This window comes from Pleurodeles waltl, chromosome 10, assembly GCF_031143425.1.
Source record: "Pleurodeles waltl isolate 20211129_DDA chromosome 10, aPleWal1.hap1.20221129, whole genome shotgun sequence".
NCBI lineage: Eukaryota > Metazoa > Chordata > Amphibia > Caudata > Salamandridae > Pleurodeles > Pleurodeles waltl.
Genome location: NC_090449.1, coordinates 760,596,396 through 760,624,194, shown reverse-complemented (window position 1 = coordinate 760,624,194; position 27,799 = coordinate 760,596,396).

Sequence of the window (27,799 nt, the reverse complement as noted above, 5' to 3'; positions counted from 1 at the left end):
TTTCCTCTGGGCCGGCGGGCGCTCTCCAAAAGAGCGCCCGCCGGCCCAGAGGAAATGCCCCTGCAACGAGGACGCCGGCTCAGAATTGAGCCGGCGTAGTTGCAGGGGTGCGACGGGTGCAGTTGCACCCGTCGCGTATTTCAGTGTCTGCTTAGCAGACACTGAAATACTTTTCGGGGCCCTCTTACGGGGGCCCCGCAGCACCCCCTACCGCCATCCTGTTCCTGGCGGTCGAACCGCCAGGAACAGGATGGCGGTAGGGGGTGTCAGAATCCCCCATGGCGGCGCAGCAAGCTGCGCCGCCATGGGGGATTCTAAGGGCAGCGGTAAACCGGCGGGAGACCGCCGGTTTGCCTCTTCTGACCGCGGCCGAACCGCCGCGGTCAGAATGCCCTGCGGGGCACCGCCGGCCTGTCGGCGGTCCTCCCGCCGACCCTGGCCCCGGCGATCTTAGACCGCCGGGGTCAGAATGACCCCCTAAATTTATGGTACTTAGGTTCCCAGGGTATTGGGGTTCTAGGAGATCCCTATGGGCTGCAGCATTTATTTTGCCACCCATAGGTAGCTCAGACAATTCTTACACAGGCCTGCCACTGCAGCCTGAGTGAAATAACGTCTACGTTATTTCACAGCCATTTTTCACTGCACATAAGTAACTTATAAGTCACCTATATGTCTAACCTTCACCTGGTGAAGGTTAGGTGCCAAGTTACTTAGTGTGTGGGCACCCTGGCACTAGCCAAGGTGCCTCCACATCGTTCAGGGCAAATTCCCCGGACTTTGTGAATGCGGGGGCACCATTACACGCGTGCACTATACATAGGTCACTACCTATGTATAGCGTCACAATGGTAACTCCGAACATGGCCATGTCCATGAACATGGACATGTCTAAGATCATGGAATTGTCACCCCAATGCCATTCTGGTATTGGGGGGACAATTCCATGATCCCCCAGGTCTCTAGCACAGAACCCGGGTACTGCCAAAATGCCTTTCCGGGGTTTCCACTGCAGCTGCTGCTGATGCCAACCCCTCAGACAGGTTTATGCCCTCCTTGGGTCCAGGCAGCCCTGGCCCAGGAAGGCAGAACAAAGGATTTCCTCTGAGAGAGGGTGTTACACCCTCTCCCTTTGGAAATAGGTGTGAAGGGCTGGGGAGGAGTAGCCTCCCCCAGCCTCTGGAAATGCTTTGATGGGCACATATGCTGCCCATCTCTTCATAAGGCAGTCTACACCGGTTCAGGGATCCCCCAGCCCTGCTCTGGCGCGAAACTGGACAAAGGAAAGGGGAGGGACCACTCTCCTGACCAGTACCTCCCAGGGGAGGTGCCCAGAGCTCCTCCAGTGTGTCCCAGACCTCTGCCATCTTGGAAACAGAGGTGTTGGGGACAAACTGGACTGCTCTGAGTGGCCAGTGCCAGCAGGTGATGTCAGAGACCCCCTCTGATAGGCTCTTACCTCTCTTGGTAGCCAGTCCTCCTTCCTTGGTAGCCAAACCTCCTTTTCTGGGTATTTAGGGTCTCTGCTTTGGGGAATTCTTCAGATAACGAATGCAAGAGCTCACCAGAGTTCCTCTGCATCTCCCTCTTCGACTTCTACCAATGATCGACGGCTGATTGCTCCAGGATGCCTGAAAAACTGCAACAAAGTAGCAAGACGACTACAATCAACATTCTAGCGCCTCATCCTGCCGGCTTTCTCGACTGTTTCCTGGTGGTGCATGCTCTGGCGGTCACCTGCCTTCATCCTGCACTGGAAACCAAGAAGAAATCTCCCGTGGGTCGACGGAATCTTCCCCCTGCTAACGCAGGCACCAAAAGACTGCATCGCCGGTCCTCTGGGTCCCCTCTCAACCTGGCAAGTGTGGTACCTGGAACACAGGAACTCTATCCAAGTGACTCCCACAGTCCAGTGATCCTTCAGTCCAGGTTTGGTGGAGGTAAGTACTTTGCTCCCCATGCTAGACTGCAAACCTGTGTACTGCGTGATTTGCAGCTGCTCCAGCTTCTGTGCACTCTTCAAGGATTTCCTTCATGCACAGCCTAGCCTGGGTCCCCAGCACTCCGTCCTGCAGTGCTCAACCCTCTGAGTTGGCCTCCGACGTCGTGGGACCCTCCTTTGTGACTCTGAGCCAGTTCCAGTTCACAAATCTTCTAAGTGCCTGTTCCGGTACGTCTGCGGGTGCTGCCTGCTTCTGTGGGGGCTCTCTGAGTTGCTGAGAGCCCCCTCTGTCTCCTCCTCCAAGGGGCGATATCCTGGTCCTTCCTGGTCCCCAGCAGCACCCAAAAACCTCTACTGCAACCCTTGCAGCTAGCAAGGCTTGTTTGTGGTATTTCTGCATGGGAACACTTCTGCAACCTTCAGCACGCCGTGGGACATTTTCCATCCAAAGGAGAAGTTACTAGCTCTTTTTGTTGTTGCAGAATCCTAAGCTTCTTCCATCTAGAGGCAGCATCCCTGCACCTTCATCTGGGGTTTCCTGGGCTCCTGCCCCCCCCGGACACTATCGCGTCTCTTGGACTTGGTTCTTTTGCCTTGCAGGTCCTCAGGTCTTAGAATCCGTCTTCAGTGCTTTGCTGGTGTTTGTGGTTCTTGCAGAATCCCCCTATCACGACTATTGTGTCCTTTTGGGGCAGTAGGGGTACTTTACTCCTACTTTTCAGGCTCTTGGGGTGGGGTATCTTGGACACCCTGACTGTTTTCTTATAGTCCCAGCGGCCCTCTACAAGCTCCCATAGGTCTGGGGTCCAGTCGTGATTCGTATTCCACTTTTGGAGTATATGGTTTGTGTTGCCCCTTGACTTATGTTCACTTATTCCATCCTATTGTAATTCTACACTGTTTGTATTACTTTTCTGACTCTTACTTACCTGTTTTGGGTTTGTGTATGTATAACTTGTGTATATTACTTACCTTCTTACTGAGGGTACTCACTGAGATACTTGTGGCATATTGTCATAAAAATAAAGTACCTTTATTTTTAGTAACTCTGAGTTTTGTGTTTTCTTATGATATTGTGCTATATGATATAAGTGGTATAGTAGAACCTTTGCATGTCTCCTAGTTCAGCCTAAGCTGCTTTGCCATAGCTACCTTCTATCAGCCTAAGCTGCTAGAAACACATCTATTGTACTAATAAGGGATAACTGGACCTGGCACAGGGTGTAAGTACCACAAGGTACCCACTATAAGCCAGGCAAGCCTCCTACACCTTTGGTCTGAAAAATGCACTGCCACTTTTCAAAGGTTGGTGAACACAGTCCTGCAAGGGTTGGAAGCTTTTAGTGCAGCATATCTAGGTGATATAGCTGTCTTTAGCTCCACGTGGGATGATCACCTGGTCCACCTGTGGAAAGTTTTAGAGGCCCTGCAAAAGACAGGCCTCACTATCAAGGCCTCAAAGTGCCAGATGGGACAGGGGAAAGTGGTTTATCTGGGCCACCTGGAAGGTGGGGAACACATTGCACCACTGCAGGGGAAGATCCAGACCATTATGGAATGGGCTCCCCCTACAACTCCAACCCAGGTGAGTGCCTTTTTAGGCCTCACAGGGTACTATAAGAGGTTTATTAACAATTATGGCTCAATTGCAGCTCCTCTTAATGACCTCACTAGTAAGAAGATGCCTAAAAAGATATTGTGGACAGCTAGCTGTCAAAAAGCTTTTGATGAGCTCAAACAGGCCATGTGCTCTGCACCTGTCCTAAAAAGCCCTTGCTACTCCAAGAAGTTCATAGTCCAGACTGGTGCTTCTGAATTGGGGGTTGGAGCAGTGCTATAACAGCTTAATACTGAGGTCCAGGATCAACCTGTTGCTTTTATCAGCAGAATGTTGACCCCTAGAGAAAAGTGTTGGTCTGCCATAGAGAGGGAGGCCTTTACTGTGGTCTGGGCACTAAAAAAGTTGAGACCATACCTGTTTGGTACTCACTTTATTGTTCAGATATAACACAAACCTCTACTTTGGCTAAAACAAATAAAAAGTGAAAACCCTAAATTGTTGAGGTGGTCCACACCCCTACAGGGAATGGACTATACAGTGGAAGATAGACCTGGGAGTACCCACTCCAATGCAGATGGACTCTCCAGATATTTCACTTTTGACAATGAAAACTCATCTGGGCAGGGTTAGCCTTATTGTCCCTCGTTTGAGGGGGGGGGGTGTTGTGTAGGAAAGTACCATCTTGCCTGGCATGTTACCCCCATTTTTACTGTATGTATGTTTGTTTTTGCCTATGTGTCACTGGAATCCTGCTAGCCAGAACCCCAGTGCTCATAAAGTATGCCCTGTATGTATTCCCTGTGTGGTGCCTAACTGTATCACTAAGGCTCTGCTAACCAGAACCTCAGTGTTTATGCTCTCTCTGCTTTTAAAATTGTCACAGCAGGCTAGTGACTAATTTTACCAATTCTGATTGGCACACTGGAACACCCTTATAATTCCCTAGTATATTGTACCTAGGTACCAGGGTATTGGGGTTCCAGGAGATCCCTATGGGCTGCAGCATTTCTTTTACCACCAATAGGGAGCTCAGACAAATATTACACAGGACTTCCACTGCAGCCTGCGTGAAATAACGTCCACGTTATTTCACAGCCATTTTACACTACACTTAAGTAACTTATAAGTCACCTATATGTCTAACCCTCACTTGGTGAAGGTTAGGTGCAAAGTTACTTAGTGTGTGGGCATCCTGGCACTAGCCAAGGTGCCCCCACATTGTTTAGGGCAAATTCCGCGGACTTTGTGAGTGCGGGGACACCATGACACGCGTGTACTACATATAGGACGATACCTATATGTAGCGTCACCATGGTAACTCCGAACATGGCTATGTAACATGTCTAGGATGAAGGAATTGTCCCCCATTACCATTCTGGTATTGGGGGGACAATTCCATGCATCCCCGGGTCTCCAGCATAGAGCCTGGGTACTGCCAAACTAACTTTCCGGGGTTTTCTCTGCAGCTACTGCTGCTGCCAACCCTCAGACAGGTTTCTGCCCCCCTGGGGCCTGGGCAGCCCAGTCCCAGGAAGGCAGAGCAAAGGATTTCCTCTGAGAGAGGGTGTTACACCCTCTCCCTTTGGAAATAGGTGTGAAGGGCTTGAGAGGAATAGCCTCTCCTGGCCTCTGGAAATGCTTTGAAGGGCACAGATGGTGCCCTCCTTGCATAAGCCAGCCTACACCAGTTCAGGGATCCCCCCAGCCCTGCGCTGGCGCGAAACTAGACAAAGGAAAGGGGAGTGACCACTCCCCTGACCAGCACCTCCCAGGGGAGGTGCCCAGAGCTCCTCCAGTGTGTCCCAGCACTCTGCCATCTTGGATGCAGAGGTGTGAGGGCACAATGGACAGCTCTGAGTGGCCAGTGCCAGCAGGTGACGTCATTGACCCCTCCTGATAGGTGCTTACCTTTCTCTGTAGCCAATCCTCCTCTGAGGGCTATTTAGGTTCTCTCCTGTGGGTATCTCACCAGATAACTAATGCAAGAGCTCACCAGAATTCCTCTGCACCTCCCTCTTCGACTTCTGCCAAGGATTGTACGCTGACTGCTCCAGGACCCCTGCATAACCACAACAAAGTAGCAAGGAGACTACCAGAAACATTGTAGCGCCTCATCCGGCCGGCTTTCTCAACTGTTTCCTGGTGGTGCATGCTCTGAGGGCTGTCTGCCTTCACCCTGCACTGGAAGCCAAGAAGAAATCTCCTGTGGGGCGACGGAATCTTCCCCCTGCCAACGCAGGCACCAAACTTCTGCATCACCAGTCCTCTGGGTCCCCTCTCATCCTGACGAGCATGGTCCCTGGAACACAGGAGCTGGGTCCAAGTGTCTTCGACAGTCCAGTGGCCCTTCTGTCCAAAATTGGTGGAGGTGAGTCCTTGCTTCCCCACGCCAGACAGTAATCCTGCATACTGCGTGAACTGCAGCTGCTCGGGCTTCTGTGCACTCTTGCAAGACTTCCTTTGTGCACAGCTTAGCCCAGGTCCCCAGCACTCCATCCTGCATTGCCCAACTCGCTGAGTTGGACTCCGACGTTGTGGGACCCTCTTTTGTTGTTCTGAGTCGACCGTCGTCCTCAGATCTTCTAATTGTCTGTTCAGGTGCTTCTGCAGGTGCTGCCTGCTCCTTTGTGGGCTCTCTGTGTTGCTGAGTGCCCCCTCTGTCTCCTCCTCCAAGGGGCGACCTCCTGGTCCTTCCTGGGCCCTGGCAGCACCCAAACTCCTCAACCGCACCCTTGCAGCTAGCAAGGCTTGTTTGAGGTCTTTGTGTGTGAAAACAACTCTGCATCCTCCAGCACGCCGTGGGACATCTTCTGGCCAAAGGGGGAGTTCCTGGCACCTTCGGTTGTTGCAGAATCTTTGGCTTCTTCCACCCGGAGGCAGCCTTTTTGCACCTTCATCCGGGGTTTAGTGGGCGGCTGCCCCCCCTGGACGCTTGTGTGACACTTGGACTTGGTCCCCTTCCTTTACAGGTCTTTAGGTCCAGGAATCTGTCTTCAGTGCTTTGCAGTCAGTTGTTGTCCTTGCAGAATCCCCTATCTCGACTTTACTGTCTTTCTGGGGTAGTAGGGTAACTTTACTTCTACTTTTCAGGGTCTTGGGGTGGGGTATCTTGGACACCCTTATTGTTTTCGTACACTCCTAGCGACCCTCTACACGCTACACTAGCCTAGGGGTCCATTCGTGGCTTGCATTCCACTTTCTTAGTATATGGTTTGTGTTGCCCCTAGGCCTATTGCATCCTATTTTATTCTACGGGGTTTGCCCTAATTTATGACTGTTTTACTTACCTGATTTTTGTTTGGTTTGTATATTTTGTGTATTTTACTTACCTCCTAAGGGAGTATATCCTCTGAGATATTTTTGGCACATTGTCACTAAAATAAAGTACCTTTATTTTCAGTAACTCTGAGTATTGTCTTCCTTATGATATAGTACCTATATGATACAAGTGGTATTGGAGCTTTGCATGTCTCCTAGTTCAGCCTAAGCTGCTCTGCTATAGCTACCTCTATCAGCCTAAGCTGCTAGAACACTACTAATCTACTAATAAAGGATAACTGGATCCGGCACAAGGTGTAAGTACCATCAGGTACCCACTATAGGCCAGGTCAGCCTCTTACACTGTACACCTGCACAGCGGTAAGTCAGCTACGCTCTGTGTCATCCGCACTAGAAGTAATGTTGCAGTCACTTATAAAGGCACAATCTTTGCATGCTGAAGTCATTTCTTTTCTTTCTCGGCAGTTAGCGCTGATCTGGAGGAAAGCTACCCCTCCATTGTGTTTGACAGACTTTTTTCAACGTTTTGTTGACTTTGTTTCTGAGGAAATGTTCCTCCTGGTGTGTCAAGGATGTCTTCAATGAAGACGTTTCAGCCATGTGGCACCCGTTACCGCAACATGACGGTTATGGATCCTCACCTCGTGTGCCTGTGGTGTCTCAAGTGTGACTACAACTCCATGTGGTTCTCAGACTGCTGGGCCATGGCACCAAAGGCTTTGAGATGGTGGTCCACAAGACTGCTAGCAGCCCAGCAGGCAACTCTGCACCTTGGGACTCCTAGGAGATTGAGGAGAAGTTTGCAGGACCATTCCAGGAGCCCCAAGTCATCTTCTTCCCACTCCAAGTCATCAGGACATTTGGAAAAGAGGCACAAGAAGCACAAGAAGTCAAAGCATCTTTGACTTTGACTGCTCATTGTCTGTCAGAACATCGGCAATCATGGCACAGTTATTTGAGACCATTGCCAGGTTTGACTTTGCGCCTCCCTGCTTTTCCAGGAGCCGGAGTGACCCCCACTCAAACAAAGGAATTTTACAAGGCCATGCACTGAGTATTTGAGTGGGCTGACCCCTCTGTAGCTCCTTCAGGCCCTGTTGCGTCAGAGGGGCTCCCATCAGGTTCCCCACCAGTGGCTCTGCCCCTGGCTCTGATGGGCCCCGTGGATCCGAACAAGGATCTGGATTGGCACCAGTCATGCCACTGTAACCTTTCCCAACACTGATCCCAAAGCAGAAGCTCCCGGCGCCGCCAGCACCCACCAGTGGCGACAGCCCCAAACCCAATACAGAGCTGGAACATAGTCGACCGATGCTGATTTCGGTGTTGCCAGTACCCATGTGTCCTAAGTCGGTGCCTGAGCCCTATTCAGAGGGACTAGGCCTTGGGGAAGAATGGGAAGGGTCACTGGACCATTTAAAATACCGGTTAGAAGGCCAGGAAAATATATACTGGTCTGAGGAACTGGGTGATGCCAGCAGACTGGATAAATCTCTAGATGCAGGCATGATTTCTTCCCCTACTGTGGCTGTGGAGGAGAGAGCAATATATGGTATGGTGATAAAGAGGCCAGCTTAAGTCCTAGACATCAAGTTGCCCTCGGTGGGAGTCAATATCTTGACTGAAGCGCCGCAACCTGGGGCTTCCTCTTTTGAACCCCAGCTCCCTTTTAATGAAGCACTTACAGATGTCCTACTAGGAACCTGGTACAAGCCAAGCACAGGGGCTCCTGTGAATAGGACAGTTGGCTGCCACTCCTGCCCCACACCTGGGAGCCAAACTCTCTTCCCCAACACATACCCCTGATATCTTGGTGGTCTAATACTTTACCCCTATGGTGCGTTCCCTGTCGCACCCCTAGACAGGGAATCCAAGAGGTTGGGTAGCTTTTGGAGATGTTTTCTTTCACCAGCCTGGCATTCGATGAACACCATCTGCTTATTTGGCCGCTACTCCCATACTCTGTGGCACACGGTTGCAGAAGTGCTCCCACATGTCCCGGAGGAGGCCCAGGCCATTCTCTCTCAAGCAGTTCAGGATTGGAGAGATGCAGCGAACTTCACCATTAGGTGTGGTTTGGATATGACCAGCTTACTGGGCAGAGTGGTTTTGTTCACAGTGACACTTAGGCGCTACGCCTGTCTGAGAAAATCTGGCTTTTCAGGGGATGTCCAGGCTTCCCTCATGGACATGCCCTTTGATGGTAACTGTCTCTTTGGGGACAAGACAGACTCAGTGCTGGAGCGCTTTTAGGACTCACAGGCTGAAGCCTTCCTAGCTGCCCTGTGTCACCCCCAGTCTGTCTTTATTCCCAAATATATAGCTAGTTTCATGGCTATGGAAGGGCCCCATGTAAGCTTCCCAGCCTATGTATGAGTGAGGTCCCCGTTCATACTGTGAGAAAGTAGCCTCTTTCTAGCCTTGTTACCCCCACTTTTGGCCTGTTTGTGAGTGTATGTCAGGGTGTTTTCACTGTCTCACTGGGATCCTGCTAGCCAGGGCCCAGTGCTCATAGTGAAAACCCTATGTTTTCAGTATGTTTGTTATGTGTCACTGGGACCCTGCTAGTCAGGACCCCAGTGCTCATAAGTTTGTGGCCTATATGTATGTGTTCCCTGTGTAGTGCCTAACTGTCTCACTGAGGCTCTGCTAACCAGAACCTCAGTGGTTATGCTCTCTCATTTCTTTCCAAATTGTCACTAACAGGCTAGTGACCAATTTTACCAATTTACATTGGCTTACTGGAACACCCTTATAATTCCCTAGTATATGGTACTGAGGTACCCAGGGTATTGGGGTTCCAGGAGATCCCTATGGGCTGCAGCATTTCTTTTGCCACCCATAGGGAGCTCTGACAATTCTTACACAGGCCTGCCACTGCAGCCTGAGTGAAATAACGTACACGTTATTTCACAGCCATTTTACACTGCACTTAAGTAACTTATAAGTCACCTATATGTCTAACCTTTACCTGGTAAAGGTTAGGTGCAAAGTTACTTAGTGTGAGGGCACCCTGGCACTAGCCAAGGTGCCCCCACATTGTTCAGAGCCAATTCCCTGAACTTTGTGAGTGCGGGGACACCATTACACGCGTGCACTACATATAGGTCACTACCTATATGTAGCTTCACAATGGTAACCCCGAATATGGCCATGTAACATGTCTATGATCATGGAATTGCCCCCTCTATGCCATCCTGGCATTGTTGGTACAATTCCATGATCCCAGTGGTCTGTAGCACAGACCCTGGTACTGCCAAACTGCCCTTCCTGGGGTTTCACTGCAGCTGCTGCTGCTGCCAACCCCTCAGACAGGCATCTGCCCTCCTGGGGTCCAGCCAGGCCTGGCCCAGGATGGCAGAACAAAGAACTTCCTCTGAGAGAGGGTGTGACACCCTCTCCCTTTGGAAAATGGTGTGAAGGCAGGGGAGGAGTAGCCTCCCCCAGCCTCTGGAAATGCTTTGTTGGGCACAGAGGTGCCCAATTCTGCATAAGCCAGTCTACACCGGTTCAGGGACCCCTTAGCCCCTGCTCTGGCGCGAAAGTGGACAAAGGAAAGGGGAGTGACCACTCCCCTGACCTGCACCTCCCCTGGGAGGTGTCCAGAGCTCCTCCAGTGTGCTCCAGACCTCTGCCATCTTGGAAACAGAGGTGCTGCTGGCACACTGGACTGCTCTGAGTGGCCAGTGCCACCAGGTGACGTCAGAGACTCCTGCTGATAGGCTCCTTCAGGTGTTAGTAGCCTATCCTCTCTCCTAGGTAGCCAAACCCTCTTTTCTGGCTATTTAGGGTCTCTGTCTCTGGGGAAACTTCAGATAACGAATGCAAGAGCTCATCCGAGTTCCTCTGCATCTCTCTCTTCACCTTCTGATAAGGAATCGACTGCTGACCGTGCTGGAAGCCTGCAAACCTGCCACATAGTAGCAAAGACGACTACTGCAACTCTGTAACGCTGATCCTGCCGCCTTCTCGACTGTTTTCCTGCTTGTGCATGCTGTGGGGGTAGCCTGCCTCCTCTCTGCACCAGAAGCTCCGAAGAAATCTCCCGTGGGTCGACGGAATCTTCCCCCTGCAACCGCAGGCACCAAAAAGCTGCATTACCGGTCCCTTGGGTCTCCTCTCAGCACGACGAGCGAGGTCCCTCGAATCCAGCGACTCTGTCCAAGTGACCCCCACAGTCCAGTGACTCTTCAGCCCAAGTTTGGTGGAGGTAAGTCCTTGCCTCACCTCGCTGGGCTGCATTGCTGGGAACCGCGACTTTGCAGCTACTCCGGCCCCTGTGCACTTCCGGCGGAAATCCTTTGTGCACAGCCAAGCCTGGGTCCACGGCACTCTAACCTGCATTGCACAACTTTCTAAGTTGGTCTCCGGCGACGTGGGACTCCTTTGTGCAACTTCGGCGAGCACCGTTTCACGCATCCTTGTAGTGCCTGTTTCTGGCACTTCTCCGGGTGCTACCTGCTTCAGAGAGGGCTCTTTGTCTTGCTCGACGTCCCTTCTCTCTGCTGGTCCAATTTGCGACCTCCTGGTCCCTCCTGGGCCTCAGCAGCGTCCAAAAACGCTAACCGCACAATTTGCAGCTAGCAAGGCTTGTTGGCGTTCTTTCGGCGGGAAAACACTTTTGCACGACTCTCCACGGCAAGAGGGATCCGTCCACCAAAGGGGAAGTCTCTAGCCCTTTTTGTTCCTGCAGAAACCTCAGCTTCTTCTGTCCAGTAGAAGCTTCTTTGCACCCGCAGCTGGCATTTCCTGGGCATCTGCCCATCTCCGACTTGCTTGTGACTTTTGGACTTGGTCCCCTTGTTCCACAGGTACCCTAGATTGGAAATCCACAGTTGTTGCATTGCTGGTTTGTGTCTTTCCTGCATTATTCCTCTAACACGACTTCTTTGTCCTTAGGGGAACTTTAGTGCACTTTGCACTCACTTTTCAGGGTCTTGGGGAGGGTTATTTTTCTAACTCTCACTATTTTCTAATAGTCCCAGCGACCCTCTACAAGGTCACATAGGTTTGGGGTCCATTCGTGGTTCGCATTCCACTTTTGGAGTATATGGTTTGTGTTGCCCCTATCCCTATGTTTCCCCATTGCATCCTATTGTAACTATACATTGTTTGCACTGTTTTCTAAGACTATACTGCATATTTTTGCTATTGTGTATATATATCTTGTGTATATTTCCTATCCTCTCACTGAGGGTACACTCTAAGATACTTTGGCATATTGTCATAAAAATAAAGTACCTTTATTTTTAGTATAACTGTGTATTGTGTTTTCTTATGATATTGTGCATATGACACTAAGTGGTACTGTGGTAGCTTCACACGTCTCCTAGTTCAGCCTAAGCTGCTCTGCTAAGCTACCATTATCTATCAGCCTAAGCTGCTAGACACCCTATACACTAATAAGGGATAACTGGGCCTGGTGCAAGGTGCAAGTCCCCCTTGGTACTCACTACAAGCCAGTCCAGCCTCCTACATTGGTTGTGCAGTGGTGGGATAAGTGCTTGAGACTACTTACCACTCTTGTCATTGTACTTTTCATAAGAGAAAAATATACAAAACAAGGTCAGTGTATATACACATAGCCAAAAAGTTTTGCATTTCCTCTTTTCACTCTTTTCTAAGTGCTGAAAAGTACTTCTAAACTTTCTAAAAAGTTCTAAAAAGTTAAAAAAGTTTTTTTCTCTGTCTTTCTAAAAGCTCTGACAAACTTTTTATCTTTTACTATCACTTTAACTCTCTCTAAAAATGTCTGGCACAGGCCAAAATGTTGATCTGTCCAAACTTGCATATGACAACCTTAGCTGGAAAAGAGCAAGGAGTCTCTGTATAGAGAGAGGTTTGAGTGTAGGGAAGAATCCTTCCTTGGAACTGTTACTTAACATGCTTAGAGAACAGGATAAGGCCATAGGTGCCTCATCTGTTGAAAAAGTACCTAATAGTTCTGAATCTGATTCAGGGACTCCCCCAGGAAAAGATTCAGGAAAGAAACTTCCTAGCCTGCCCATTACTAGACAGTCTAGCATAGTTGGTAATGATGATGAGCCACACCATACAAATAGTGTTGTCTCACATCATAGCAAAAGCATTTATTCTTAGTAGTAATGTTTCTGTTAACCAAGCTGTTAGGGTGGCTCCTGTAAGGGACAGGTCTCCTTCTGTTCATTCCCATCATACCTCTGTTTCTAGGAATGTCCCTCCCACCAACCCTGATGACAGAATGTTAGAGAGGGAACTCAATAAGTTGAGGGTGGAACAAACCAGACTGAAGCTTAAAAAGCAACAGCTGGATTTGGATAGACAGTCTTTTGAATTAGAGAAGGAAAGACAGAAGTTGGGTTTAGATACCCATGGTGGCAGCAGCAGTATTCCCCATAGTCATCCTGCAAAAGAGCATGATTCCAGGAATCTGCACAAGATAGTTCCCCCTTATAAGGAGGGGGATGACATTAACAAGTGGTTTGCTGCACTTGAGAGGGCCTGTGTTGTACAGGATGTCCCTCAAAGGCAGTGGGCTGCTATCCTATGGCTATCATTTAGTGGAAAAGGTAGGGATAGGCTCCTTACTGTGAAAGAAAATGATGCTAATAATTTCCAAGTTCTTAAGAATGCACTCCTGGATGGTTATGGCTTAACCACTGAACAGTACAGGATAAAGTTCAGAGAGACCAAAAAGGAGTCTTCACAAGACTGGGTTGATTTCATTGACCATTCAGTGAAGGCCTTGGAGGGGTGGTTACATGGCAGTAAAGTTACTGATTATGACAGCCTGTATAATTTAATCCTGAGAGAGCATATTCTTAATAATTGTGTGTCTGATTTGTTGCACCAGTACTTGGTGGACTCTGATCTGACCTCTCCCCAAGAATTGGGAAAGAAGGCAGACAAATGGGTCAGAACAAGGGTGAACAGAAAAGTTCATACAGGGGGTGACAAAGATGGCAATAAGAAGAAAGATGGTGAAAAATCTCAAGATAAGCATGGGGATAAGGGTAAAACCAAAGATCCCACTTCAAATCTTAAACACTCTTCAGAGGGTGGGGATAAAACTAATTCTTCCTCTTCTTCTCAACCGGCACACATTAAAAAGCCTTGGTGCTTTGTGTGTAAAAACAGAGGCCATAGGCCAGGGGATAAGTCCTGTCCAGGTAAACCCCCTGAGCCTACCACCACTAATACATCAAGCTCTAGTGCCCCTAGCAGTAGTGGTAATAGTGGTGGGACTGCTGGCAACAGTCAAGTTAAGGGTGTAGTTGGGTTCACTTTTGGGTCCATAGTAGAAACTGGGGTAGTCACTCCCAAGACAGTTTCTGTCACACCTAGTGGCATTGGCCTTGCCACACTGGCTGCTTGTCCCCTTACAATGGATAAGTACAGGCAGACAGTTTCAATAAATGGTGTTGAGGCCTTGGCCTACAGGGACACAGGTGCCAGTATCACTTTGGTGACTGAAAACCTAGTGCACCCTGATCAACACATCATTGGACAACAGTATAAGATTATTGATGTCCATAACTCCACTAAGTTTCTTCCCTTAGCTATAATTCAGTTTAGTTGGGGTGGAGTTACTGGCCCTAAGCAGGTGGTGGTATCACCTAGCTTACCTGTAGACTGTCTCTTAGGTAATGACCTAGAGGCCTCAGGTTGGGCTGATGTAGAGTTTTATGCCCATGCAGCCATGCTGGGCATCCCTGAGGAATTGTTCCCTCTCATTTCTACTGAAATGAAAAAGCAAAGGAGAGAAGGCCTGAAAACTCAGGATCCCTCTCCACCAACAGGTAAAAAGGTATCACAGTATCCCCTAACCACCCTACCATTCAGGATACCATTCCTGTGGTGGGAGAAACCTCTCCTGGGGTGGCACCTGTTCCAAGGGAATCATCAGCTGGCAAAGCTGGACTCCCTGAGGTAGAAGTACCTCTCTGTGGGATAACTAACATTGGTGACAAAAAGAGCACCATTTTAGTTAACATGGAGCATCCCTCCAACCCTCCCAGAGAAACTTTAGTGCAGAAACCCTGCACTGCCTCACAACACTTAGGACAGCATCCCTGCCCTAGTGTGGAGCTCATAGGACAGCATCCCTGCCCTGCTCCAACTCAAGAGAAACAGCATCCCTGTTCTCTCTTCCAGCCATATGGACAAAGTTTTTGCCCAGCTATGGCTTTACTGACACAGCATCCCTGTCTGGCATTTCCATCATTACAAATAGGTTCAGTGGACAATTCCCACTGCTCTAAACTTAAACTTACTGATAGAAACTCTGAAAATACATCTTCACATTGTTGCTTAGCTAAAAAACTTCAAACAGGGTGGTTTACATCCCCACAGGGAAGTACCCATATAGTGGATGATAAAGGGAGTAACCAGTCTATTGCAGAGCTACTCTCTACTTATCACCACTTAGACAATAAAGTCTCAACTGGCCAAGGTTAGCCTTATTGTCCTTCGTTTGGGGGGGGGTTGTGTGAGAAAGTAGCCTCTTTCTAGCCTTGTTACCCCCACTTTTGGCCTGTTTGTGAGTGTATGTCAGGGTGTTTTCACTGTCTCACTGGGATCCTGCTAGCCAGGGCCCAGTGCTCATAGTGAAAACCCTATGTTTTCAGTATGTTTGTTATGTGTCACTGGGACCCTGCTAGTCAGGACCCCAGTGCTCATAAGTTTGTGGCCTATATGTATGTGTTCCCTGTGTAGTGCCTAACTGTCTCACTGAGGCTCTGCTAACCAGAACCTCAGTGGTTATGCTCTCTCATTTCTTTCCAAATTGTCACTAACAGGCTAGTGACCAATTTTACCAATTTACATTGGCTTACTGGAACACCCTTATAATTCCCCAGTATATGGTACTGAGGTACCCAGGGTATTGGGGTTCCAGGAGATCCCTATGGGCTGCAGCATTTCTTTTGCCACCCATAGGGAGCTCTGACAATTCTTACACAGGCCTGCCACTGCAGCCTGAGTGAAATAACGTACACGTTATTTCACAGTCATTTTACACTGCACTTAAGTAACTTATAAGTCACCTATATGTCTAACCTTTACCTGGTAAAGGTTAGGTGCAAAGTTACTTAGTGTGAGGGCACCCTGGCACTAGCCAAGGTGCCCCCACATTGTTCAGAGCCAATTCCCTGAACTTTGTGAGTGCGGGGACACCATTACACGCGTGCACTACATATAGGTCACTACCTATATGTAGCTTCACAATGGTAACTCCGAATATGGCCATGTAACATGTCTATGATCATGGAATTGCCCCCTCTATGCCATCCTGGCATTGTTGGTACAATTCCATGATCCCAGTGGTCTGTAGCACAGACCCTGGTACTGCCAAACTGCCCTTCCTGGGGTTTCACTGCAGCTGCTGCTGCTGCCAACCCCTCAGACAGGCATCTGCCCTCCTGGGGTCCAGCCAGGCCTGGCCCAGGATGGCAGAACAAAGAACTTCCTCTGAGAGAGGGTGTGACACCCTCTCCCTTTGGAAAATGGTGTGAAGGCAGGGGAGGAGTAGCCTCCCCCAGCCTCTGGAAATGCTTTGTTGGGCACAGAGGTGCCCAATTCTGCATAAGCCAGTCTACACCGGTTCAGGGACCCCTTAGCCCCTGCTCTGGCGCGAAACTGGACAAAGGAAAGGGGAGTGACCACTCTCCTGACCTGCACCTCCCCTGGGAGGTGTCCAGAGCTCCTCCAGTGTGCTCCAGACCTCTGCCATCTTGGAAACAGAGGTGCTGCTGGCACACTGGACTGCTCTGAGTGGCCAGTGCCACCAGGTGACGTCAGAGACTCCTGCTGATAGGCTCCTTCAGGTGTTAGTAGCCTATCCTCTCTCCTAGGTAGCCAAACCCTCTTTTCTGGCTATTTAGGGTCTCTGTCTCTGGGGAAACTTCAGATAACGAATGCAAGAGCTCATCCGAGTTCCTCTGCATCTCTCTCTTCACCTTCTGATAAGGAATCGACTGCTGACCGCACTGGAAGCCTGCAAACCTGCCACATAGTAGCAAAGACGACTACTGCAACTCTGTAACGCTGATCCTGCCGCCTTCTCGACTGTTTTCCTGCTTGTGCATGCTGTGGGGGTAGCCTGCCTCCTCTCTGCACCAGAAGCTCCGAAGAAATCTCCTGTGGGTCGACGGAATCTTCCCCCTGCAACCGCAGGCACCAAAAAGCTGCATTACCGGTCCCTTGGGTCTCCTCTCAGCACGACGAGCGAGGTCCCTCGAATCCAGCGACTCTGTCCAAGTGACCCCCACAGTCCAGTGACTCTTCAGCCCAAGTTTGGTGGAGGTAAGTCCTTGCCTCACCTCGCTGGGCTGCATTGCTGGGAACCGCGACTTTGCAGCTACTCCGGCCCCTGTGCGCTTCCGGCGGAAATCCTTTGTGCACAGCCAAGCCTGGGTCCACGGCACTCTAACCTGCATTGCACGACTTTCTAAGTTGGTCTCCGGCGACGTGGGACTCCTTTGTGCAACTTCGGCGAGCACCGTTTCACGCATCCTTGTAGTGCCTGTTTCTGGCACTTCTCCGGGTGCTACCTGCTTCAGAGAGGGCTCCTTGTCTTGCTCGACGTCCCCTCTCTCTGCTGGTCCAATTTGCGACCTCCTGGTCCCTCCTGGGCCTCAGCAGCGTCCAAAAACGCTAACCGCACGATTTGCAGCTAGCAAGGCTTGTTGGCGTTCTTTCAGCGGGAAAACACTTCTGCACGACTCTCCACGGCAAGAGGGATCCGTCCACCAAAGGGGAAGTCTCTAGCCCTTTTCGTTCCTGCAGAAACCTCAGCTTCTTCTGTCCAGTAGAAGCTTCTTTGCACCCGCAGCTGGCATTTCCTGGGCATCTGCCCATCTCCGACTTGCTTGTGACTTTTGGACTTGGTCCCCTTGTTCCACAGGTACCCTAGATTGGAAATCCACAGTTGTTGCATTGCTGGTTTGTGTCTTTCCTGCATTATTCCTCTAACACGACTTCTTTGTCCTTAGGGGAACTTTAGTGCAATTTGCACTCACTTTTCAGGGTCTTGGGGAGGGTTATTTTTCTAACTCTCACTATTTTCTAATAGTCCCAGCGACCCTCTACAAGGTCACATAGGTTTGGGGTCCATTCGTGGTTCGCATTCCACTTTTGGAGTATATGGTTTGTGTTGCCCCTATCCCTATGTTTCCCCATTGCATCCTATTGTAACTATACATTGTTTGCACTGTTTTCTAAGACTATACTGCATATTTTTGCTATTGTGTATATATATTTTGTGTATATTTCCTATCCTCTCACTCAGAGTACACTCTAAGATACTTTGGCATATTGTCATAAAAATAAAGTACCTTTATTTTTAGTATAACTGTGTATTGTGTTTTCTTATGATATTGTGCATATGACACTAAGTGGTACTGTGGTAGCTTCACACGTCTCCTAGTTCAGCCTAAGCTGCTCTGCTAAACTACCATTATCTATCAGCCTAAGCTGCTAGACACCCTATACACTAATAAGGGATAACTGGGCCTGGTGCAAGGTGCAAGTACCCCTTGGTACTCACTACAAGCCAGTCCAGCCTCCTACACATACCAACCCCATAGTAGGAGGCTGGCCTGGCTTATTGTGGGTATCTTGTGGTACTTACACCTTCTGCCAGATCCAGTTATCCCTTATTAGTAGATTAGAGGTTTTCTAGCAGCATAGGCTGATAGAGGTAGCTATAGCAGAGCAGCTTAGGCTGAACTAGGAGACATGCAAAGCTCCTACTATACCACTTATATATCACTTAGCACTATATCATAAGAAAACACAATACTCGGAGTTACTAAAAATAAAGGTACTTTATTTTAGTGACAATATGCCAAAAGTATCTCAGAGGATATACTCCCTTAGGAGGTAAGTAAAATACACAAAATATACACACAGACCAAAATCAGGTAAGTAAACTGTTAGAAAAGTAGTGAAAACACTGTAGAACACAATAGAATCCAATAGGAGACAATAGGCCTAGGGGCAACACAAACCATATACTCCAAAAGTGGAATGCGAACCACGAATGGACCCCAGGCCTAGTGTAGTCTGTAGAGGGACGCTGGGAGTGTAAGAAAACACTAAGGGTGTCCAAGATTCCCCACCCCAAGACCCTGAAAAGTAGGAATAAAGTTACCCTACTACCCCAGAAAGACAGTAAAGTCGAGATAGGGGATTCTGCAAAGACAACAACTGACTGCAAAGCACTGAGGCTGGATTCCTGGACCTGAGGACCTGTAAAGGAAGGGGACCAAGTCCAAGAGTCACGCAAGTGTCCAGGGGGGCAGGAGCCCACTAAACCCCGGATGAAGGTGCAAAAGGGCTGCCTCCGGGTGGAAGAAGCCAAAGATTCTGAAACAACGGAAGGTGCCAGGAACTTTTCCTTTGGTCAGAAGATGTCCCACGGCGTGCTGGAGGATGCCGAGTCATTTCCACGCAGAAAGACCACAAACAAGCCTTGCTAGCTGCAAGAGTCGCGGTTGAAGGTTTTGGGTGCTGCCAGGGCCCAGGAAGGATCAGGAGGTCACCCCTTGGAGGAGGAGACAGAGGAGGTGCCCAGCAACATGGAGAGCCCACGCAGAGGCAGGCAGCACCCGCAGAAGCACCTGAACAGGCTTTCAGAAGATCTGAGCACAGCGGTCATCTCAGCACAACAAAAGGGAGTCCCACTAAGACGGAGTCCAACTCAGCGAGTTGGGCAATGCAGGACAGTGTGCTGGGGACCTCGGCTAGGCTGTTTACAAAGGAATTCTTGCAAAAGTGCACAGAAGCCCTAGCAGCTGCAGCTCACGCAGTACACAGGATTACTGTCTGGCGTGGGGAGGCAAGGTTTTACCTCCACCACATTTGGACAGAAGGGCCACTGGACTGTCAGGGACACTTGGATCCAGCTCATGTGTTCCAGGGACCACGCTCCTCAACATGAGAGGGGACCCAGAGGACCGGTGATGCAGAAGTTTGGTGCCTGTGTTGGCAGGGGGAAGATTCAGTCGACCCACAGGAGATTTCTTCTTGGCTTCCAGGGCAGGGTGAAGGCAGACAGCCCTCAAAGCATGCACCACCAGGAAACAGACGAGAGAGCCGGCAGGATGAGGCGCTACAATGTTGCTGGTAGTCTTCTTGCTACTTTGTTGCAGTTTTTCAGGCATCCTGGAGCAGTCAGCGGTCGATCCTGGGCAGAAGTCGAAGAGGGAAGTGCTGAGGAACCCTGGTGAGCTCTTGCATTCATTATCTGAAGAGAAACCCACAGGAGAGACCCTAAATAGCCCTCCGAGGAGGATTGGCTACAGAGAAAGGTAAGCACCTCTCAGGAGGGGTCTCTGATGTCACCTGCTGGCACTGGCCACTCAGAGGTGTCCATTGTGCCCTCACACTTCTGCATCCAAGATGGCAGAGGTCTGGGACACACTGGAGGAGCCCTGGGCACCTCCCCTTGGGAGGTGCTGGTCAGGGGAGTGGTCTCTCCCCTTTCCTTTGTCCAGTTTTGTGCCAGAGCAGGGCTGGGGGGATCCCTGAACCGGTGTAGACTGGCTTATGCAAGGAGGGCACCCTTCAAAGCATTTCAAGAGGCTGGGGGGGGGGCTACTCCTCTCAGGCCCTTAACACCTATTTCCAAAGGGAGAGGGTGTAACACCCTCTCTCAGAGGAAATCCTTTGTTCTGCCTTCCTGGGACTGGGCTGCCCAGGCCCCAGGCGGGCAGAAACCTGTCTGAGGGTTGGCAGCAGCAGTAGCTGTAGAGAAAACCCCAGAGAGTTAGTTTGGCAGTACCCAGGCTCTATGCTGGAGACCTGGGGAGGCATGGAATTGTCCCCCCCAATACCAGAATGGTATTGGGGTGACAATTCCATGATCCTAGACATGTTACATGGGCATGTTCGGAGTTACCATGGTGACGCTACATACAGGTATTGACCTATATGTAGTGCACGCATGTAATGGTGTCCCCGCACTCACAAAGTCCGGGGAAATTGCCCTGAACAATGTGGGGGCACCTTGGCTAGTGCCAGGGTGCCCTCACACTAAGTAACTTTGCACCTAACCTTCACTAAGTGAGGGTTAGACATATAGTTGACTTTTAAGTTACTTAAGTGCAGTGTAAAATGGCTGTGAAATAACGTGGACGTTATTTCACTCAGGCTGCAGTGGCAGTCCTGTGTAAGAATTGTCTGAGCTCCCTATGGGTGGCAAAAGAAATGCTGCAGCCAATAGGGATCTCCTGGAACCCCGATACCCTGGGTACCTAGGTACCATATACTAGGGAATTATAAGGGTGTTCCAGTGTGCCAATCAGAATTGGTAATATTAGTCACTAGCCTGCAATGATAATTCTAAAAGCAGAGAGAGCATAAACACTGAGGTTCTGGTTAGCAGAGCCTCAGTGATATAGTTACGCACCACACAGGGAACACATACAGGCCACAAACTTACGAGCATTGGGGTCCTGGCTAGCAGGATCCCAGTGACACATATCAAACATACTGACAACATAGAGTTTTCACTATGAGGACTGGGCCCTGGCTAACAGGATCCCAGTGAGACAGTAAAAACACCCTAACTTATACTCACAAACAGGCCAAAAATGGGGGTAACAAGGCTAGAAAGAGGCTACCTTCCTATACCCATGGGTCAGGTAGCCAGAAATTTCCCACAACCACCAACTTCCCAGCATCTGCCGCCCCTAAGCCTTCCTAATCTTGCCTCACAACATCACGGGAGTCTAGCTGGTGGCAGAATCCACAATCATCTCCACCACTAGCAGTCCATAACAATGGATAGGTGGGTTGCACAGATCATGCAGAGAGACTACTCCCTCCCCTTCAAATCTCCCCTCCTCCTATACTTCCATCTCAACCTGCTGACGAGGGATCATTTTTCCTTGCTCCACAAAGAAGTCACAGCTCTCTTGGCCAAGACAGCCATAAACAGGGTTCCAATGTCAGAAGTAGGCAGTAGTTGTCACCCCCTTACTTTCTGATACCCCAAAAGAACAAGGGACTGTGTCCTATCCTAGATGTGTGAACCCTCAGTCTCTTCCTCAAAAATGAGAAGTTCAAAATGCTCACATTGGCTCAGTGTGAGAAAGTAGCCTCTTTCTAGCCTTGTTACCCCCACTTTTGGCCTGTTTGTGAGTGTATGTCAGGGTGTTTTCACTGTCTCACTGGGATCCTGCCAGCCAGGACCCAGTGCTCATAGTGAAAACCCTATGTTTTCAGTATGTTTGTTATGTTTCACTGGGACCCTGCTAGCCAGGACCCCAGTGCTCATAAGTTTGTGACCTATATGTATGTGTTCCCTGTGTGATGCCTAACTGTCTCACTGAGGCTCTGCTATCCAGAACCTCAGTGGTTATGCTCTCTCTGTACAAATTGTCACTAACAGGCTAGTGACCAATTTCACAAATTTACATTGGCATACTGGAACACCCTTATAATTCCCTAGTATATGGTACTGAGGTACCCAGGGTATTGGGGTTCCAGGAGACCCCTATGGGCTGCAGCCTTTCTCGTGCCACCCATAGGGAGATCTGACAATTCTTACACAGGCCTGCCAGTGCAGCCTGAGTGAAATTACGTCCACGTTATTTCACAGCCATTTACCACTGCACTTAAGTAACTTATAAGTCACCTATGTGTCTAACCTTTACCTAGTAAAGGTTGGGTGCTAAGTTACTTAGTGTATGGGCACCCTGGCACTAGCCAAGGTGCTCCCCCATTGTTCAGGGCAAATTCCCCGGACTTTGTGAGTGCGGGGACACCATTACACGCGTGCACTATACATATGTCACAACATATGTATAGCGTCACAATGGTAACTCCGAACATGGCCATGTAACCTGTCTAAGATCATGGAATTGTCACCCCAATGCCATCCTGGCATTGGGGAGACAATTCCATGATCCCCTGAGTCTCTAGCACAGACCCGGGTACTGCCAAGCAACCTTTCCCGGGGTTTCACTGCAGCTGCTGCTGTTGCCAACCCCTCAGACAGGTTTCTGCCCTCCTGGGGTCCAGCCAGGCTTGGCCCAGGAAGGCAGAACAAAGGACTTCCTCAGAGAGAGGGTGTTACACCCTCTTCCTTTGGAAAAAGGTGTTAGGGCTTGGGAGGAGTAGCCTCCCCCAGCCTCTGGAAATGCTTTCATGGGCACAGATGGTGCCCATTTCTGCATAAGCCAGTCTACACCGGTTCAGGGATCCCCCAGCCCTGCTCTGGCGCAAAACTGGACAAAGGAAAGGGGAGTGACCACTCCCCTGACCTGCACCTCCCCTGGGAGGTGCCCAGAGCTCCTCCAGTGTGCTCCAGACCTCTGCCATCTTGGAAACAGAGATGCTGCTGGCACACTGGACTGCTCTGAGTGGCCAGTGCCAGCAGGTGACGTCAGAGACTCCTTCTGATAGGCTCCTCCAGGTGTTGCTAGCCTATCCTCTCTCCTAGGTAGCCAAACCTCCTTTTCTGGCTATTTAGGGTCTCTGCTTTTGGGAATTCCTTAGATAACGAATGCAAGAGCTCATCAGAGTTCCTCTGCATCTCTCTCTTCACCTTCTGCCAAGGAATCGACTGCTGACCGCGCTGGAAGCCTGCAAAACTGCAACAAAGTAGCAAAAACGACTACTGCGACCTTGTAACGCTGATCCTGCCGCCTTCTCGACTGTTTTCCTGGTGGTGCATGCTGTGGGGGTAGTCTGCCTCCTCTCTGCACTAGAAGCTCCGAAGAAATCTCCCGTGGGTTGACGGAATCTTCCCCCTGCAACCGCAGGCACCAAAGAACTGCATCGCCGGTCCTCTGGGTCTCCTCTCAGCACGACGAGCGAGGTCCCTTGAACTCAGCAACTCTGTCCAAGTGACTCCCACATTCCAGTGACTCTTCAGTCCAAGTTTGGTGGAGGTAAGTCCTTGCCTCCCCACGCTAGACTGCATTGCTGGGAACCGCATGTTTTGCAGCTACTCCGGCTCCTGTGCACTCTTCCAGGATTTCCTTTGTGCACAGCCAAGCCTGGGTCCCCGGCACTCTAACCTGCATTGCACGACCTCCTGAGTTATCCTCCGGCTTCGTGGGACCCTCTTGTGCAACTTCGGGTGAGCTCCGGTTCACTCCACTTTGTAGTGCCTGTTCTGGCACTTCTGCGGGAGCTGCTTGCTTCTGAGTGGGTTCTTTGTCTTGCTGGACGCCCCCTCTGTCTCCTCACGTAATTGGCGACATCCTGGTCCCTCCTGGGCCACAGCAGCATCCAAAAAACCCTAACCGCGACCCTTGCAGCTAGCAAGGCTTGTTTGTGGTCTTTCTGCACGGAAACACCTCTGCACGACTCTTCACGACGTGGGCCATCCATCCTCCAAAGGGGAAGTTTCTAGCCCTTGTCGTTCTTGCAGAATCCACAGCTTCTACCATCCGGTGGCAGCTTCTTTGCACCCACAGCTGGCATTTCCTGGGCATCTGCCCACTCCCGACTTGATCATGACTCTTGGACTTGGTCCCCTTGTTCCACAGGTACTCTCGTCAGGAAATCCATAGTTGTTGCATTGCTGGTGTTGGTCTTCCTTGCAGAATTCCCCTATCACTACTTCTGTGCTCTTTGGGGAACTTAGGTGCACTTTGCACCCACTTTTCAGGGTCTTGGGGTGGGCTATTTTTCTAACCCTCACTGTTTCCTTACAGTCCCAGCGACCCTCTATAAGGTCACATAGGTTTGGGGTCCATTCGTGGTTCGCATTCCACTTCTAGAGTATATGGTTTGTGTTGCCCCTATCCCTATGTTCCCCCATTGCATTCTATTGTGACTATACATTGTTTGCACTGTTTTCTATTGCTATTACTGCATATTTTGGTACTGTGTACATACATCTTGTGTATATTTGCTATCCTCATACTGAGGGTACTCACTGAGATACTTTGGCATATTGTCATAAAAATAAAGTACCTTTATTTTTAGTATGTCTGTGTATTGTGTTTTCTTATGATATTGTGCAAGTGACACTAGTGGTCCTGTAGGAGCTTCACTCGTCTCCTAGTTCAGCCTAAGCTGCTCTGCTAAGCTATCTTTTCTATCAGCCTAAGCTGCTAGACACCCCTCTACACTAATAAGGAATACCTGGGCCTGGTGCAAGGTGTAAGTACCTCTTGGTACCCACTACAAGCCATTCCAGCCTCCTACATTGGTTGTGCAGCGGTGGGATAAGTACTTTGCAACTACTTACCACTTTGTCATTTTGTACTTTTCATAAGAGAAAAATATACAAAACAATTTCAGTGTATGTACACCTAACCAAAAAGTTTTGTTTTTCTTCTCTCACTTCTTTGCTAAGGGCTGAAAAGTACCTCTAAACTTTCTAAAAAGTTCTTAAAAAGTTTTTTAAAGTTTTTTTTTCCTGTTCTTTAAAAAGTTCTAAAAGTTTTTCTCTCTTTTTCTGTCCCTTAAACCTTTTCTATCATGTCTGGTACAGGCCAAACTCTTGATCTGGCCAGCATAGCTTATGATAACCTTAGCTGGAAGGAAGCTAGGAGTCTCTGCATAGATAGAGGTTTAGGGGTAGGGAAGAATCCCTCAAGACAACTGTTAGTTAATATGCTCATTGAACAAGATAAGACCTTAGTTGGCACTTATGGTGAGAAATTGGCTGATGGTTCCCACTCTGATTCTGGGGCACCCCCAGTGAAAGATTTGGGAGGGAATCTTTCCAACCTGCCCCTTAGCAGGCCACCTAGCATAGCTGGTACTGATGTGAATTCACACCACAGTAATAGTGTTACTTCTCATCACAGTAGGAGTGTTACTTCTGTTAGCCAGGTTGTTAGAGTGCCATCTATTAGGGCCAGGCCTCCCTCTGTTCATTCTCACCATTCTTCTGTGTCAAGGCATGCCCAACCCACCCACCCTGATGACCGAGTGTTAGAAAGGGAGCTCAATAGATTGAGAGTGGAAGAATCCAGGCTGAAGCTCAAGAAGTAACAGCTGGATTTAGATAGGCAGTCCTTTGATTTAGAAAGAGAAAGACAGAGGTTGGGGTTAGGACCCAATGGTGGCAGCAGCAGTATTCCAAATAGTCATCCTGCAAAAGAGCATGATTCTAGGAATCTGCACAAGATAGTTCCCCCTTACAAGGAGGGGGGTGACATTAACAAGTGGTTTGCTGCACTTGAGAGGGCCTGTGTTGTACAGGAGGTCCCTCAAAGGCAGTGGGCTGCTATCCTATGGCTATCTTTCAGTGGAAAGGGTAGGGATAGGCTCCTTACTGTGAAGGAAAGTGATGCCAATAATTTTGCAGTTCTTAAGAATGCACTCCTTGATGGTTATGGCTTAACCACTGAACAGTACAGGATCAAGTTCAGAGAAACCAAAAAGGAGTCTTCACAAGACTGTGTAGACTTTGTTGACCATTCAGTGAAGGCCTTGGAGGGGTGGTTACATGGCAGTAAAGTTTCTGACTATGAAAGCCTGTATAACTTAATCCTGAGAGAGCATATTCTTAATAATTTTGTGTCTGATTTGTTACACCAGTACCTGGTAGACTCTGATCTGACCTCTCCCCAAGAATTGGGAAAGAAGGCAGACAAAGGGGTCAGAACAAGGGTGAACAGAAAAGTTCATACAGGGGGTGACAAGGATGGCAAGAAGAAAGATGGTGAGAAACCTCAAGATAAGCAGGGGGATAAGGGTAAAACCAAAGATCCTTCTTCAAATCTTAAACACTCTTCAGGGGGTGGGGATAAAACAAATTCTTCCTCTTCTTCACAACCTACACAATTTAAAAAGCCTTGGTGCTTTGTGTGTAAAAACAGAGGCCATAGGCCAGGGGATAAGTCCTGTCCAGGTAAACCCCCTGACATTTCCATTAGTGAGAGAGAAATGCTTCCTGATCCAAAATGGGCACCTATAATGTCACGTTGAAACATTGTGTGATGATGTTGTATGTTGACAATATCTTGGAGTGCCCTGTGTGCCAAGGAATGCACATGCTTAATGAGCTCCTCATGGGCACCAACAGCCTCCGGAGTGTGACATGGAGCACGAACCAACGCTATGCCAGAGTGTGTATACAAAGCACAAAGGGCCATGTCCTTAAAATTATGACACAAAGCCGCATCCAGGAACAACATCAACCGCAGCCACAAATCTTGCAAAAGTAGTTTCCTGAATTTCTCGACAACCGCAGTCCAACAAACCTTCAACACGCAGCAAGATGGTGATCTGTGGGCACCAGGCTTTAGGACAGGCTCCTCGTCACAAAATGTGGTAAAGATGGTACAATTACACCTAAGTGTAACAGTAAACTGTATTTATAGTTACATTCACTACATATACAAAAGCCCATTACTGCAACTCCTGCTCTGACAGGGTCGAGGAACAACTGACTCAGCAATCTTCCAGAACCACTAGCAAGGTACTGAACAGAACATGGAATCAACATTGGACATAAGCATGCAGCAAGACAAATATGAGGCCTGCCATAAAACAAAGAACACAGTACTACAGTATCCCAGATGCTAACAGCATTAATTTGTATTACACAGTTGTGTATCCTAGGTGGCAGTGATGTTAGCTGCATTACACAGTGGGGTATCACAGTTGGCAGAGGTGTTAAATGTATTATACAGTGAGGTATTACAATTGGCGGTGGTGGTTCCTGTTAGCTATATTACATCGTAGAGAATCTCAGATAGTAGCGGTGTTAGCTGAATTACACAGTGGGGGATCCCAGAACTAAACCTATCAAATCCTTAACCTTAAAGAAGGCTTCATTAGCCTCATCACCCAGTACAAAATGTTCTCCTTTCTTCAACAGGTTGTGAAGGGGCAAGACCACAAAAAGATAACCTTGTATAACGCATGAATAATATTTGCAAACACCTAGCTGTTTTACATCACGGGGGATAATCAGGTGGCAGAGGTGTCAGAGTATTTCACAGTGGAGTATCCCGAGTGACAGCACTGTATTACACAGTGAGGTATCCCTTGTGTCAGAGGTGGTTACTGTTGGCGCTGTTATGCTCTCTAAGGTGAGACAATATGTTGCTTTGCAAAGTGTA